This window comes from Condylura cristata, unplaced genomic scaffold, assembly GCF_000260355.1.
Source record: "Condylura cristata isolate star-nosed mole 26May11 unplaced genomic scaffold, ConCri1.0 scaffold00006, whole genome shotgun sequence".
Classification (NCBI taxonomy): Eukaryota; Metazoa; Chordata; class Mammalia; order Eulipotyphla; family Talpidae; genus Condylura; species Condylura cristata.
In genome coordinates this window covers 12,900,133-12,916,710 of record NW_004567107.1, presented here as the reverse complement: position 1 = coordinate 12,916,710, position 16,578 = coordinate 12,900,133, and the positions used below count along the sequence as shown (strand labels likewise).

General features: G+C 41.9%; 1 protein-coding gene across 2 annotated transcripts in view; it reads right to left on the bottom strand.

Annotated features, from left to right (window-relative positions):
• Nucleotides 1–16,578, bottom strand: part of ASTN2 (astrotactin 2) — a 766,181-nt gene that overhangs the window by 133,089 nt on the left and 616,514 nt on the right. The gene's annotated exons all lie outside the window — the stretch shown is intronic.

Below are 16,578 nucleotides of genomic sequence, written 5' to 3'. Positions count from 1 at the left end.
TCCTCTCTCTAACCTTCCTTTACACCTCATCATCCAAACATTAACATTTCCAGTAACATTGAATTCTTGCATATGAAAGGTCTGCTCTAAATCAGAATAGAGCAAAGTATCTCCGTAGAGACACAGAGAGTAAATATTTCAGGCTTTGAAGGCAGGCAGTCACTACACAATTTCTTAACATGCTTTTGTAGCATGAAAGCAATATTAAAACTTGGAAAAGGCATGATTGGGTGCCGACAAACTTTACTTACAAACATAGGTAATAAAGCTAGATTTGATCTGTGAATAAGAGCTTACTGATTCTTGATCTAAATTATAATCAATGTTTTCTTTCACTGCAATGCTTCAATGTTGTTTTACACACATTTTGTTGTTCTGCCTCACACACTTCTATACATACACACACAAACAAAAACAAACATTCACTGTAATTCACTCTCATTCTTAAATGAAACATTCGTTGTCTAGGTATCCTAACTCAAATTTCATAAGCCTGGACTATACCTCTTCTTCTCAACCCCTTAACACAGTAGACACATCTATCATCACACTTCTTGTCTGTCTCACCCAACAGACTCTGATCCCACTAAGAGCACAGGTCATATCCTACTCAAAGGAATATTCTTATGGGACAGACTATTTACTAAACAAAGAGCAGGAAATGAAAACTGATCATCAGGCTCCAGATCAAATGAACTTCAAGCATTGGTCACTCCATTTACATTTAAATTTCAAGGCATTAGGAATTCAAAATGCCTGACAATGCTTTATACAACTTAGGGCTTCAAAGAATGTTGGTATCTCATACAACTTAGATACACTTTGTGCGGGATGGAGGGTGGTGTTTCTTATTTTTAAAAAACATTATGTGCACTTTTAAAATGAAATCTTCATACTTCCTATTGCTAAAGTCATCTGAGTATACAGCCATCATTTTTACTAGGCTCTATTTGTGAAAAGACTCAAGTACAATATGTTTGACTAAGGTGGGTCTGTTGTCTATCTCCTTAGCTACCCAAAACACGGATTTGGAAGGGAAAGGAAAAATGCTATTGTGCAGTCAATTTTTAATAAAGCTAGCTACAAAGGTCAAAATTTCACAGTACTTTTATATGACCATAATGCCATAAAATTACACATCAACTATTAAAAAAAAGTAAAAATTACAAATACATGGAGACTAAACACTGTGCTGCTAAGTAACAATTGGATAAAGAAATAAAAGCAATTTAAAAAAATACCTTGACACTAACAAAAAATGATACAAATTACTAGGAACTATGGGATACAGCAAACAGTTTTACATGAGAAGGTAAATGCAATTCGGGTGCACCTTAGAAAACAAAAACATTAAGAAACAAGCAACTTGAAAAAAGAGGAACAAATAAGACACAAAGTTAATAGAAGAAAATAAAAATAAAAGCAGAAATAGAGATTCAATACAAAACAAAAATCAATGTAACTATGAGCTGATTCTTCAAGAAGATAACCAAAATAGATAAATCTCTAGCTAGACAAACAAAGGAGTATAGAAAAAATTAATGGAATCACAATGAAAGAGAAGAAATCACTATAGCACAGAAATAAAAATGATCATCAGATTTCTATGAACTGTATTCCAGTAAATGTATTGATAATGTTGAAGAAATGCTAGAGTTTCTAGATCTATATAGTCTAGTAAGACTAACTGAGGAAGAAACACATGAATTAAACAAATTGATCACAAGCACGGAGACTTAAACAGTAATTTAAAACCCTTCCAAAAAACAAAAGCCCAGAAATTGGAAGAAGAATTAATGCCCATCTTGCAAATTGTTTTTAAAAGTGCAAGAGAGAATATTATCTAATATTTCAAAATGCCAACATTAACCTAATAGTGAAACCAAAGACAGCACAAGAAAACGATAGACCAATATCCCTGATGTGCCTCACTACAAAAATTTTCAACAAAATACTAGCAGCAGTATATCACAAGGACTGCACAGCAGGATAAAGTGGAGTTTATCCTAGGGCTGACAGGATGTTTTAATATTCATAAATCAATTAATGAAATATCTCATATATCAACAAAACCAACATTATAAACCTTAAGATATCAACAGATATGGAGGGAACATTTGATAAGATTCAGCACACATATTTGAAAAAGACCCTAAGTAAAATGAGAATAGAAGGGACTTACATCAATATAGTAGAGGCCATAGATTACAAATCAATAGCCAATATAATATTCAACAGGTGAAAAACTGAAAACTTCCCCCCTAAGATCAGGAACAAGACAAGGATGCCATTGTCAGCACTACCTTTTGCTACTAGAGATCTTGGCCAGAGCTGTCAGACAAACAAGGAAATAAAGGGGAACCTAAATGATAAAAGAAGTGAAACTATCACTAGCTGCAGTCAGTATGTAAAAGTTCTACAGACCTCATCAAAAAGTTATTAAAAACAATGAGGGGATAGTGTCAGGTTCTATCATCAACATACAAAAATCCATAGCCTCTTTACATAAATAACCAACAACAACAAAAAGAATTTAATATCTCAGAATCAACCTAAAAGGAAGTTAAAGATGTAAGCAAAGAGAACTACAAGATGTTACTAAAGGAGCTAGACATAAGAAATAGAAGGCTAGCCCACGATGACCGATGGGGAGAAGCAATATACTCAAAATGACTACCCTGCATTAAATGATACAGAAATCTAACGTAATCTCCATCAAAATACCAGCAATATTTTTTCAAAATAAAAAAACAAAACTGAACAGAAAATGTATATGTGATGACAAAGGGCCTCAAATTACAAAAGCAACCTGACAGAATAGAAGAAATGGAGGTATCACCTTAACAGACTTAAACTTGAGTTCAAAGCAGCAGTATTAGAAACAATATGGTACTGGCACAGAAATAGGTCAATGGGCCAAAGGAACAGAAATGAAACCATGCACAACACCACCTCATCTATGACAGTACACCTATGACCATCAAAAGGGGAAAAGACCATCTGTTTAGCAAGAGGTGTGAGGAAAATTGTAAAGTTACACATACAAGAATAAAGTTGGATTAACAGCAAACATAATATACAAAATTAAACTCCAACTGGGTCGAAGATTTAAATATAGGATCTACAACAGTAAAATATATACAACAGTAAAATATATAGAAGAAAACACTGGCAATCTGTCCCATCATGTCAACAACAAAGACATTGTTTTGGTGAGTCAATTCCAAAAGGCAAGGAAATTAAAAATAAACAATTAAGGGGCCTTCCCTGGTGGCGCAGCCGGTTAAAGCACTGCACTGAGAAACTGAAGCCACTTCCGCATGAGTTCGATTCCCGCCTGCCCTGGAGGCGCACATGGCGCGGCAGACCTCTCCTGACCCGCCCGCTGCTCCCCTCAGCAGTGTACTTCGTCCATCTGCCTGTTCTGCTCCCCGCTCTGTCTCTGGTGAAGCCTCTCACCCTCCGCAACTCTGGCCTGTACCCCAGTTCTGTACGAATAAATAAATAAATCTTTAAAAAAAAAATAAAATAAATAAACAATTAAGATTGTCTCAGGTTCAAAAGCTGCTATATAGCAAAAGAAAATCCTAAACAGTTACATAAGCACTCTACGGAAGGGGAAAAATCTTTATAGAATATATAACTGATAAGAGATTAATAGCCATATAAATCACATATAGTTCAACAATTAAAAATAATAATAAATGGGAATCAGATAGGAAGAATGGATACCCAGAAGGCCAAAAGGCATATGATAAAATGTTCCTCATCATTTCTAGTAAGAGATGCAGTTTAAAACTACAATAACAAACCATCTCACATTTGTGAGAATAACAAATTAAGAAGATCCCCAATAAGTATGGAGAAGATGTGGAGAAAAAAGAACCATATTGCACTCCTGTTGGGAATGTGAACTGGTATAACCTTTATGAAAATCAATCTGGATTCATCATAAATACTAGAAATGGAAATATCATAGGACCTGACAATCCCACTCTTGGGCATATACCCACAGAATATGAAACCTTCAACAACGATAAAAACCTTCATGTTTTCCAATGTCCACGGCAGCATTATTTACAACAGCTAGGCCATGGGAACAGCCAACATGAACATCAACAGACTAGATCAAGAAGATGTGGCATAAACACACCGTGGAGTATTAGACAGCCATAACAAAGGATGAAATGCAACCACTTTTTGACAAAAAGGAGGGAATTTGAGAAAATTATGTGTAACAAATTCAGAATGATAAAAACAAATACTGGATATTTATGTGGCAGATAATTCAATAATGTAAACCAATTTCAAACTCCAGTGGTCATCATAAAACATCCTGAGGACTCTGAGGATAAGTGGGGAGGGAGGAAGGACAAGCAAAGAATAGTGGTATGCGGGGGTATAAAGAATGCTATTGTGTAAGCCTCCATCATATTTCTCCCTGAGAAATCTCTGCTGAGAATTCTCTAATTATTCCCTCTCCAGGGGAGGAACAATGAGTTAATTTCTGCTGAATTAAGAGTAGTGTCCTAAATAATTGTTTTTTAATTATAATAAAAAATCTGATGCTCATGAAGTGTCCAGTTATCCACGTAAGTTGCCTTCAGGGCATTAAAAATACCTAATCCTCACAGAAGTCCTAAAATAGAGATATTATGTTTCTTCTTACCGATGAGAGAACTAGAAACCAGAGTAGTGAAGCAATTTCCCCAAGGTCACACAGCAAGTAAATGAGTGGAAGCAGAAACCCAACAGCTTCTGTGACTCCCAAGTGAAGATCATTTCTATCTAATCTTACAGGGCAGTGAGGCTATGCCATGTGGGATTGCCAATTCAGTAAATAAAAATACAGCTGAATTTCAGACAAACAACTTTTTAAAAAAAAAAAAAAACTATATCCCACTCAGTTTTTGCAAAGAAGGCACACGGGTGAAGGCCTGGCACACAGCAATCACACTGTTCCTACTACCTGTCAGAACCTACTCTGGGAACAAATGTGTGTTCTCCTACCAGCACCAGGGGAGGGGGGCACGCTCATGAGGACAAAAACCAGATGGGAAGGCATGAGGTCATGCTGACTGACAGACCTTTTTCTACCCCCATTTGCAAACTCTCTCTTACTGAAATTAACGTGTACAACTGCTCCTGGCTGAAGATTCCCTTAACATCTCCAGCCAGCTCTAAGGGCTTAATTACGGTGATGGTGAAATCCTGGGCCATGGTGAAAGTGACACAGATGGTAGGAGATTGCCCTGGACTCCAGCAAGGGGAGGAGAGAGAACATCCTGTTTTGTTTGTGGATGCGTTTTTGTTTTTAAGTGTCTGTGTGTGTGTGTGTGCGTGTGTATGTGTGTGGTTTTTGTAATCAATAGTCACTTGAGTTTGTAGAAAACAAAACAGGAAATCTCCCTGGACTTGGTGAGTTTCACCATCCAAGCAGTTCTTGGGAAGAAATCCTGCCTGGAGTCTCCACAGTCACTGGCTCTTCCCCAAGCCCTGAGGAACAGAATGGGGACGGGTGCAACGGCCAGGCCAACCCTGGATGGAGCACAAACACACCCTGATAAAAGGCCTACATCAAACAGGGAGCCCTTGCAAGGCAGCAGAAGCCAGCATTGTGTCAGCACAGGGCTGCTCTTTCCTTACGCTTCAGTCCTTGCAACACTCCGTCCCAAGTCCAATTAGACCTCAGGGGAGGACAATCAGAGCGCGTTCCAGCTTCAAGGGACTCTGTAAGCCATCTAATCTAATCCACTTTACAGACACAGATACAGTGGCCCAAAAAGGCAAACTGGCTAGCCCAGTGTGACAGACCAAGTCACAACTACTCCTTCATCGATGCCTCCAAGTCACCCTTTGAGACGGGCGTCCTCTCCCCATTCACAGGTACGTGAGGGAGAAGAGACTTGAAGTCCATCTAAATCCTGGCACCCTTGACTTTCCAGGGTTGCACAGGAACAATAAATGTCAAGATTTCACCCAAAACATTCTTTTCAGCTGCTCTGCTTGGATCTTATGCCTGTGTGTGTGTGTGTGTGTGTGTGTGTGTGTGTGAGTATCTGTGTGTGTTCTCTGAGGAAAATGAAACCTTACACTGGAGGCATTGTTGACTCCTGGTTTTAGAGTAAGTGAAGGGACTTAAAGAAACAAATCCTGTACTTAATACCAGAGCTAAGGGCTACATCTACACGGCCATTGGTTTTCATAACAAAGAAGGTTTGCATTTCCACTACTTGTAAATGCTTCCAACTTCTGACTAATTAGCTAGCAAACCAAGCTGGGCAGGAGGAGAGAGCAGCCACAAAAATGTTAAGCAATCAAAATAAACTAGGATTTATTCCTGACTCTGCTGTTACTTTCTTATTTGAACTTGCCTAAGTTAATCTTTTCTTTAAGCCTCAATTTCTCTATCTGTAAAATAAGGACTCAAGTTATAGTTTTGAAGGTTTAAGATCCATAAACATTCACCCAACTTCATATGCCATACCACTCATCATCTCGATGTGGAGAAGATGAACAAGGCCCAGTCACTAACTTCAAAGGACTCCGTTCAGTGGTGAACTCATACCCACGATCCCAATGAGGTCTCCTCAAACACTGTGGAGTAATACACACAGGGGGTTGCAGGAATACAAAGGAAGGGGCCTTCCAGCACTAAGATTAGTGACAATGCCTTAGAAATCTTGACTTTTAAATAAAAACTCTGTATTTGATCAATGTGTCTGGGATGATCTATATAGACTATCACTGAGCCCAAGAAATAAGTTCCATATTCTATACTTTCAGTGACTCATTTTTTGCCATAAAAATTACACCTGGGACAGAAACACTCGTTGTTGCTACAGAGACATATGGGGAGGAAAAGTCTGCCCCCCTGAAATAAGTCTTTTCAGCAAAAGGTTGATTGCGGGTTGGGGTTCTTCAGGTTGCATAGAGAATGCTTTTGAATAAGTATATATGCATGTAAGGGTATGACCCAGGAAGACATAATCTCATCTCTTCCCAGGGGAGAAGGCAGAGCTTAAATCTGCCTATCTCTGTCTACTGTGACTTCCCTGCTAACCTCCCTAGCTGAGGTTTCTCTTTTTCCAAAACCTTCTGTCTCAGCTATTTAAAATGGCATCTGAAGCCACGTGGGTGAGTTACTCAGTCATGATGCGTCACTCCCAGATGTTATTAAATCTGTTTTTTACTCCCCCCCCCTCTTATCAACTTGTCTGATGCTTGTCTAATTATTTGACAGCTTAGAAGAATTCAGAGAGGTATAGGATAAATTCTTTGCATCCTGATAGATGATTTTGGTCTATATGATTGAGAATATATTATATAGACTTCACTGAGGCCAAAAAAATAAGTTCCTTATTTTATCCTTTCAATGATTAATTTTTATCCTGCAGAGTATACTTGGGGATGACAATATGTTTTTGTTGTTGAGCCATGTAAGGGAGTAAAAATCTGCACCCCAAAATACATTGTCACTCACAGCTGGATTTTGTTGTATCCACGTTACTAATAAACACATTTCTTGTGACTCCCCAGCCCACAGCAATTGAGGAAGTGAAAAACCTTCTAGAAACAAAGTAACTGATTACCATCCTACTCCTGACTCCCTTTAAGAGCATAACACAGTCCTCAGGTAATAAATAAGTCAATAGTAGTTGAAGTAGTAGTCTCATGGAATACTGAACAAAACAATCCAATTTGTAAATGATTGTGTGTGCGTGTGTGCTTGTGTGTGTTTGGAGAGAGAGAGAGATGCTGTTCTTCCCCAAATTACTAATGCCTCCCATGTCAGGAAACAGCATCTCTATCAATTTGGGGCCTCCAGTCAGAAAGTGGAGGTCCACCAGGGCTCCTGTCTCTATCTCTCACCACAGGTATCAAAACCACCTCTTTCCACAGTCCTGTTGCTCCTCCCTGGTAGAGACTAAAAATGCCAATGAGCCCACAGACTCGTCTTCCAGCTCCAATTTCACCTTTCCACCACCCCATCTGTGTCTTCTAGAACATCACTGCTTATTCAACCCCTTTGCTCAAACTCCTTCACACATTCCCCCACTTCTGGGGACCAACCGTCCAAGATCTTTCTTGTCAACCCGGGGCTCTTTTCCCACCTTCTCCCCGATGTACCCACTCTTACAGTAATGCACTGTTTAATATCAAGCTTTTACTCGTGATGTGTCTCTGGTCTGAAATGCCTTTCCCTACTTCTTTTTCTTGCTGGATTCCAGGAAACTGTCCACTAGGCCCAGGCCCACTCCAGAGATTTTCTCTCTCCCATCTCACACATTCCACATCTCTTGGTCATGTGCACATTTAAGTGCCTGCTTGCTTATCAGACTGTAAACTCCTCCAGCCAGTTGATTTATGTCTGGGTCCCCCTTCCAAGGAAAGGAGTCAATGTGGATGTGTCCCCAAAACAAGTGTTAAATTCCATAGATATGAATTGAGATACCCTGCCAGGGATCAAACTTCTTTACCTCCCATTGTTTTATTCTAAAAGCAAAAGTAATGACAGAATTGCAATTGTTCACCATGGAAAATCAAAATTTCACTGAAATTTATGAAAGAGGGCTACATGGGGAATGGAGGTAAAATCCCATTTGAGACATTTGGGGTTACTGCTCAGAGGAGAGGAAGCTCATAGCTTTTTGCTTAGGAAGTGCTTGAAAGTCTAGGCCCCTGAAGAGAAACATGGAAAGGAAGGCTAGAGGGTGACAGTCTAACCTTGCAGAGGCTCGTTCCTGCATCTATACTATCACATGCTTAATTAGTCAAAGGGGATGAGGATTGATGAACACAGACAGATTGAAGAGGGTGTCAGAGTTCTGCTTGCAGAGGCAGAAAGAGTAGTTTCCAGTCCAGCCAAGACCTCTGCGTAGGAACCCCGGGCCACCTGTCATCATTCATCAGCACCTCTTGCCATCACAGCAGGAGATGCCATTCACTCATTTCCCTGGTAGTGAGTGGAGCTGGAAATCAGGGGTTGGAGGCCCCCTTCTTTGTAAATGAAATAAAACATAACCCTCTATGTGCCCTGACTGGAGATGAACTGATCATCGTGTTACAAATCAATGCATAATTCAACAGCATGTGTGAGAACACAATGGGGAGAGAGGTGGGTAGGAATAGGTGACTTATGTCTTCTTATTCTTAAACAGAGCAAGAAGGCAGGTAAGGTGACGCTAAGCTCTGGCACTGAAGCTCTTTACGTATCCCCACCCCACAAGTCTGGGCTCTATGATTGACAAAAGAAATGTCGCTGCTTCAATTTCTAGGCCAGGGCTTCAGGAACTAGCACCTTCCACATCACATCCCTGAAGACAGTCCCTCTTGGAATCTAACCACAATGCTGTGAGGAAGCCCACACCCCACGGAGAGGCTGCATGTAGGCATTGCAGTCAAGAGGCCAGATGAGGCCCTAGTCAATAGTCAGGGTCATCTGCCGGACATGTGAACAAGGAGGCCCCTGAGGTGACCATGGCTTTTGTCACCAGCCCACTGACAACATATGAGCTGGCCCAAAGGCCTGTCCAGCTCAGTCCAGTCAACCTCCAGGACCATCAGAGGGAGTAGTAAAGCCACTATTGCGTTTTAAGCAATAGTTTAGCAACTAGTAACTGAAACAGCAGGTAATTATCCCTGAGTGATTGCCAAGAAGAGGTAGAAACTGGGGAGCAGCTGAGCAAAAAAGAAGTAGAAACCTCAAAATACACACATGTCCCAGGGTCTGGCCAGCTCAGAAGTGATCAAGGCAGGCCCTCCGTGCTCACTGGCCTTTCCTTTAACATGATTAGCGAGAGACTATTCCATTGCTGGGTGGGCCCTGGATGAGTAGTATACTTTCCATGTGTCTGTAGTTTGATCTGGGGACTCCACTGTTCCCTCTGAGTGGGTGTGGGGGTGTTGTGCCTTGTGATAGAAGAGCTGTCTGGTCCAGAGTTAATTCCCATCTGGACCCTGAGCAGCTGGGGTAGACACCATCCACCCGCTACTCTAAACTGCAATGGATGGAAGATGAATGAATGAGAACAATCATTGTTTACTATTTGAAGTGCTTGGGGTCTATATATTAAGGAGTCTGATGATGTTTAATATAAGAATTTAACTCTACATCAGTTAACCTATAGGAAAATTGGTTCCGTTGTTATCTCATTTTGCTGAAAGTCTCAGTTTCCAAGAACCTACGAAGAATAAATAAGGACTTCCTGTACATGCATCTTCACATCACTCATCTCTGCCATTTCAGATCCAGAAGAGTCCTCAAAGGTGATTCTGACCCTCGCAACATTGCACAAAAGTCCTAAAGTAGGGAAGGGTCCTGTCTTAAGATCTCCATCACACGAATCAGGCATATCATAAACTAAGTCTTTGGCTTCCACTAACTCATCACCGTTGAACCTGGGTGTGTACCAGTGACCTGCTGGCTGTGGGCTGGGAAGCAAACTCATTGTGTACTGAAAGCAAGCTGAGCACTTTCACCTATGCCGTCTCTGCCCTGTGAAAGCCTTCTGAGGCAGCTCTGCTGCTCCCATTCCCATCTTACAGATGGGGTAACTGCAGCTGGAAGAGTATCGATTCAAAGTCTCCCAGCCAAGAAGAGAGAAAACTAGAACTCAGAGTCAGATCATCTGAACCTGAAATCCATTCTCTTGGTCTTTGCTGTCATAAGCAACAGTCTCACTAACCGGAGCTGAGTAATCGTCTGTAACGTCATTGAGTGCTCACTGTAAACCAGGCACTTTTCTAGATGCTTTCAGCATATTACCCTTCACAATAAATTTAAATACTTTGGGTATGTTAACTCATTCAATTTTCCCATCAGCCTGTGAGGTAGGTCCAGTTTACATCTGTACCTGGGGTCACAGGACAAATAAGCAGTACAGCTGGGAGCTGAACCTTTACAGTCTGTGCTCGCGAATATAAAACCTCCAAATAAACACCTGGATGGAAACCACTCAATTTTCAAAAATTGTTATTTATATTCCTGATCCCCGCCCCCCATCCTCCAGGCTGCCCACCCCAACTTAGTGTCCTAGGTGTATGTACATACATTTCCTGTCCTAGGTATATGTAGCCCTGGAGCCCTGGAAAATGTCCTGCCAGCAGGCAACACTGTGATGACAGTCAAAGCTGCTCAGAAGGGGTAAGGAGGAGCATAAATAACAGGCGAGGTGCAGAGGATGCGGAGAGGACAAAGGACTCTGCACGACACCTCACAGCAGCAGCTGTCAGTACCCTGGTCACAGTGCTCAGGTGCACATCGAGAGAGAACCTGAGCACGTGATGGACTTCGGGTGACAGTGAGGTATCTGGTGTCCCTGCAGCGTCACTGTGACCAGCGCCAACGCTGGGATGGGATGTTGGCTGCTGAAGAGGTGCTCTGAGGAGCGGGGGACAGAGGATATAAGAGAACACTCTCTACTTTATGCTCAGTTTTGGAGGGCTGGGGACCTAAATGTGCTCTAAAAAATAAAGTCTAGTAAAAAATAAAAATAAAAGCAATTTCTGCCAGCTAATCACCTCCCAGCACAGGTAGTTACAAGGTTGATGAGCACATCACTGATGGTTTCTTGAAGGAAAGAAGGATGAGACAAAGGAAAAACTCACCTGTTGAGCACTTCCTTATTCAAAACCTGGTACTGGAGCACCTGTCAGCTACTTCCAGTTCCCGGCAACCCTTACCGATGAGATGTGAGGGGCAGATGCAGTGAATCCAGGCCCCTCAGTGGTCCCCTCTGTGGGACACAGCAAACAGTCACTTCGGGCCTCTAGCTCCAGATCCCAAGTATTATCCTCCTGACCTGCCTGCCTTGCCCAGCTTTTCAACATCAGCCCCTGAGTCAAATTCCCCCGTTCACCAGGCCACATAGAGCAGAAACACTAACTGGCAAGGATCTACTTCCTAGATGAGATATGGTGCAGCTCAATCTTCAGCTCCATAAATCACAGCAGTGACACCTCATTTCCCCTGTCAGGATAAACTTCTATTTTCAAGCTCTTCTCCTTGAATGGTGAGCACCAAACAGAAGAGCTTGTTAACCTGGGTGACAGGGGGAAGACCCTAGAGCCCATCAAACCCCTCTCACCACACTTAACTCTACTAATGAAAAATTATTAGAGAGATAAACATACAAGCCACTAGACATTCCTACACAGAGCCCTGCTGACTGTCCCCAAGACACACAGCAATGAGGTGGGCTTCTATGCTCGTCAGGCAATGAGTTGTTTTTCTTGTCAGTTCACCCCATATTTCAGCTCCCACCCATGGTATGGAGAGCATGAAGTATGAGCATTAATACATTAAAAACAACAGTGAGTGGCCCACTCTAGTGGCACAGTAGGTTAGGACACAGCACTGCAAGCTGGCCATAGCCACATCAGTGTGAGTTTGAGCCCCGGCACCAAAGGTGGCCCACATGGCGTGGCAGAGCTCTCCTGACCCACCCTTTGCTCCCCTCAGCAGAGTACTTCGACGATCCGCCTGTTCTGCTCCCCACTCTGTCTCTGGTGAAGCCTCTCACCACCCCCTGCAACTCCGGCCTGTACCCCAGTTCTGTATGCATAAATAAATCTTAAAAATAAAAAAATAACAGTGAGCACTTGGGAGCATTTTTTTCTGTGCCAGACAGTCTGCCCTGAGACTCCAGGATTCCTTTCTATGTCTTACAGACTTCATCCTCAAGTTGCTCAAATTTCAAAGCCTAACTGCTGAACTTCTCTGAGCTCATTTAATCGTCATCATGAGCAATGTCTACCAGGTTGCACCACCTCTGAACAACCCTTAAAAAAGTTCAAACTTTAAAATGCTTGGGGCTCGTGTGGTCATCGCTTGATCAATGTCACAAATCTAAGATGATTCAGAATTAGGATTCAAACTCAGGGCTGATTCCCAAGAAAGATTCTTCTCCACCCAGTTCATTTTTCTTAATTATTAATAAGAGGTGGGAGTTGAGGCACACCACATGCCCTCTGGAGGGAACAGGGTGACTGGTTTAATCTTGTGCTCAGTCCCAAGTCCTTCTTATCACTCAGAGCAATACTCCCAAATGTGTTCCCAGGGAGAGGCGGACAACGGCTTATGAGCTGACTTCATTCAGATAAAATGGGGAACTGGGGGAGAGAGGGATGGTGTGTGTAGCCAAGTAAATCTGGAAAACAATTTATCAAAAAAACTAAATCAAGTGTTATGCATAGAAATGTCCAAAGTCATTAGTATATGAATGATCCCTGGAAAGCCCTGAAAAAGATAGTCTATAAGTTATAGCATTTCTTACAAAAATCTGCCATGGAACTTTTTTTTTCCCCCATATGGCATCTGGGGGATTGGGCACTCTGCAGTCTTCTCCAAGTTGAGTAAATCTAGACTGAACACAAAGCCCTTGGCCTGCCAAAACTCACCCAGAAAAGTAGGGCTCATTCTAGTTCTGTTAGTAACTGTGGTCAAGTTCGTCTTGTGACATAGTATCTTATTTATGAAAGGTGGGTGCTGGATGTCCTTGGTTTGCAGTCCTGACCTCTGGAGACACCGTGAGAAGGATGTATTGATGCTGCCCCAGCTCCTGTCAATTCCTGCTCAGGCGCCTGGTTCAAGTGCCTGCTCTGGGACTCAACCAGGTCTTGGGGACCCTGCTGGCTTGAGCCCACCAGCATATGAATCATCTGAATGCCTTTGTGCCTAGGTCAAGATCCCCCAAATCTCTGACCTCTGCTTCTCTCTCTAGTATCATCTCTTGCCTCCATCCTGTCCCCAGTCTACTCTCCAGCAATGCTTTCAATCACTAATCCATCAACTCTCAGCTCTGACATCACCGGCTGTGGCCAACATTCCCTGACCTCACAAAGTTGAGATGGACCCCTCCCACTGTAACACATCTTCCCACACCTTTTCCATCATAGTTTGCTATGTCTTATGGCGTAGTCTATTTCACTGTTTCTCCAGCTATAGAAATTTATGTTGGCATTTTTGCTTCATTTACTCTGTAATCCCTAGTAGGAGCTCAGTAATTGATAGATTGATCTATCATAAAATCATTAATACTGAGGGAGGGAAAGAGGGCGTTAGGCGCGGGGATGGAGAGAGAGAGTATGGGCAGAAAGAGATTCAAATATTGCACAGAGAAGCGAGCAGATTGGCCCCAGTATTATTGCTAAGGGTGATTTCCTGGATGCTGATAGCTCAGCTGTGCTCTCTGTCCTTGAGTTACATGAGAAATCACTGTGTCATTATAATAATTTTTCCCTTTTTGCTTAAAAAATTCAGTGGGTTTCTGCTTCTTACCACTAAAAGAGCATTGACTAAGACAAGTATAAATATCCTGCTTCTTAGCCTGACATGCAGGCACTTCACACAGTGGGCCAAACCATCCCTCTAGCCTCATATGCTACCATCATAGTCTGTCCAAGCTCGACATAGCAGCTGCACTGAAACATTTGCCATGGACCGGACAACACACTTTTATGCCACTGTGTCTTGGCATTTGGTTTTGGTCTGCCTAAAGTGACACTATTCCATTCTTTGATCAAATCACCCTCATTCTTTAAGACTTACTACAGTAGCATCTCCTCTGGAAACCTCTTTTCTTATGTCCCCAAATTCAAGGACTTCACTGTACCTTGAACAGACCTGCTCATGAACTACAGTCTTCTGTTGAACGATGGATCTGGGTGTCTGTCCTAGCCACTGAACTTTGAGTTGCTTGCCTTATTTCATCAGAACCTCCCTACATGAAGCCTGGGCCAAAGTAGATTCTCCATAAACGTTTCTTGCATAAATAAGTGCCGTATCAATGAGTGGTAAACTCTGAGGAATAGCGGTCTGGGAGCTTCTTGGATGTCTAATCTATGTTATCCGAATAAACCTGCCCAGTCATCAAGGCAATAGATCGCGCTTACACTGTTCCAAACTATATCCAGACCATTTGTCCTGCCTGTCACTGAGCTGATAGCAATTGTGAAAGTGATGAATAACAGACCAATTATGAGCAATAGGAAACATCAGTTATAACTCCAGGGAGAAGACACAGCCATATCAGTAGCCTCATCCTCTAATCATGAGTCATCTTCCCAAGGCATCCTGCCTTGTGACCTTGAACTGCCAAGGGCTTCTTGGTCTTATACAAATCCAAGTTCTTTAGAGTACTGCTCCTCCTCTCAATCTGTCTCCTATAAGGCGTTGCTCCTGGCCTGCTCAGTTCTGGAAGGGAAACCTGGATGGAAGTCATTCTTTTCCTAAGGGAAGCCTTTAGCCAAGCATCCCAGCCCCACCCAATAGACAAGACCTGTCTTCTAAGGCCTGCTGTCCTTTGACAGATAGTTAACTCCTGTCCCCTGTGGTGAGAACATCTGTTGATGAGAGCGGGTGGGAAGATTTCAAGCAGAGAATTGCCCAAGATTGTGTAGTTTATGTCGTGAAATGTTCACTTGAGTCCTGAGTAGAGCACTGCAAAATTTCCCTTCTGTGGCCACTGATGACCTCATTTTTCCAGTACGCCCTTATTCCCCTAGGAGGCAGCTGCAGGAGGCAGTCTCTCCACTTGGTAAGGCTTCCATGATTAGGCCCGTGGGGGGGGAGGGATGTCACAGGACAGGGACCATGCTTAGTCTAGCTCCATATGACCTCTAGATCCATCTCTGCCTTTGAAAAGAAGTCTTAGAAATATGAGCAGGTATGAAAAGAGATTTCTATCAGGTTTATTGCATTTGATCACATTTCCTTGATGGAAAGTTGGACTCTGAGAAGTCTAGGTTACTTAATCTAGCAAAGGATGTTATATACATGCTAAAGGTTAAGAGTATGACCTTTGGAACTTAGCCCTTGGGTGCAAATGTTCATACTAAGCAAACTGACAGAAGTAACTGCAACTCTCAGCGCTTCACTTTCTGTATGTGTAAGATGGGGACCATTTACAACATGACTAAAAGAATGCCCTATCCACATATGTATACACACATATGCATATCTGTTAATACTTATGACAGTGCACTGAGCTTGGATATTCTGTAAGGGAAGCAATTGATTAATGTGATGAAGTTGTTTTTTTTTTTTTTTTTTTTTGAAGTTGTTTTTTACAGGGAAAAAAGATTCTAGGTATATCAAGCTCCGGCTTATTTTTATTCTTTTAAATATTTTTCCAGTGGAGGAAAAAATCACGTCACTACAATCAACTGTCAGACACATCAATGAGTATCTGTGCCTTTGAGAAAGATGCTTTTCCTGTGCCTTTGAGAAAGGGCTTTCCCTAAAACCCTTTTGGGTTTTTAGCAGTGTATGCCTGAGGGTGAGGTAATTACTATTTACTTACACCGAGTTAGGTATCTAATAGAGACAAGAGCAAAAATAGACAGGAGGATAAGAAAAAGGATGATGACAAAAAGAAAATAAGCTGTAACTAATACTGATCAGGAATTTAATCATACTACATATTGCTAAGTGCTTTACATACATGAACTTATTTAATCTAATTCCATGAGTTGAAGGCTTAATTTCACTGAGAGTTCATGTAAGTAAGCTATATATCTAAGTTTGTGGCAAAATGACAATGGGATGCTAGGTCTATCTTGTTCTTGCCCTGTGCT